The sequence below is a fragment of the Echinops telfairi genome, unplaced genomic scaffold, assembly GCF_000313985.2.
Source record: "Echinops telfairi isolate 266 unplaced genomic scaffold, ASM31398v2 ScPeMD7_7468;HRSCAF=8506_0, whole genome shotgun sequence".
NCBI lineage: Eukaryota > Metazoa > Chordata > Mammalia > Afrosoricida > Tenrecidae > Echinops > Echinops telfairi.
In genome coordinates this window covers 43,936,196-43,937,446 of record NW_022111369.1, presented here as the reverse complement: position 1 = coordinate 43,937,446, position 1,251 = coordinate 43,936,196, and positions in this window count along the sequence as shown.

The window sequence follows — 1,251 nt, the reverse complement described above, 5'->3', positions numbered from 1 at the left end:
ATTGGATTTTATGCAGAGTATCCGTGTGTGTGTGTGTGTGTGTGTGTGTGTGTGTGTGTGTGTACCAAATGTTCTTTACCATTCTAATACTGATGGGCATCTGGGCTGTTTCCAACTTCTTGCCATTGTGAATAGTGCATATGTCTGTTCGTATTATGGCTCTTACTTCTTTAAGGTGTGTGCCAGTTACATAATCTCCTGTCAACTTGTGAAGGGGTGGAGTCTAGCCTGTCAATCAGGTCACAGCTTTAGGGCCTCATTTGGAGGCACAAAGGAGATAAATAGCTCACTGGAGGCTAGACACACTCACTCTCTGCTTGATATTTCTGCTGACAAGACATGTGGAGCTATGGCAGAGTCCTGGAGCTAGAGGAGCCATGTGGATAGCCCTGCCAGTGCTGAGATGTTTCCACTGTCACTGGATCCACAAGACTTTTCACCCACTGGCCTGTGATCTGCCTGCACTCAGCGTCATTGCAAGTGTTGCGTGAGTCTGAAGAGGAATTTAAGATTGGTATCAGACATATAGGCTAATATTGGACTTATGGACTTGATCTGAACTGGGCTGGGATGTTTTCTTAATATACAATTGCTCTTTTATATAAAGGTCTTTCTTATACACATATGTGTGTCTATGAATTTGTTTCTCTAGTCAACCCAGACTAACACAGGGTATATACCCTAAAGCAGCAGAGAGATTGCTGGGTCCTATGGGATTTCCGTTCCCAGTTGTTTGCAGCACTTCCCACAATGGTTGCACATATTTAAAGTCCCACCAGGAGAGTATGACCATTCCTCTCTTTCTGCACCCCCACCAGCATTTGTTATTTTCTGTTTTGTTTTTTTTTCCAATTAGCCAGACACTTTCCAAAGTTTTTCATTTTTAGGATAATCGAAGGAATCAGAGTAATTAAATTCCTGAGTTGAGAAAGGAGTAGGACTACTTTCTTAAATGGATGTGAATTACCCAACAAAGGAGGAGCGTGGTGGTTTAGTGGTGTACAATTTGGACTGCTCACCTCAAGGTCAGCAGTTCAAAATCCCCAGTCACTCCAAGGGAAAAAGACGAAACTGTATACTGTAGAAAGTCACAGTCTCAGAAACTCACAGAAGCAGCTCTGCTTTGTGTGATAAGGTCAGTATGAGTTGGCATCAACTCGATGGCAGTGAGTTTGGTTTGGTTTTGGAAAATACAGGGTTGTATCTACATGACTCTGAGAGAAATGCTTGGAAATTGGAAACCTGCAGAAA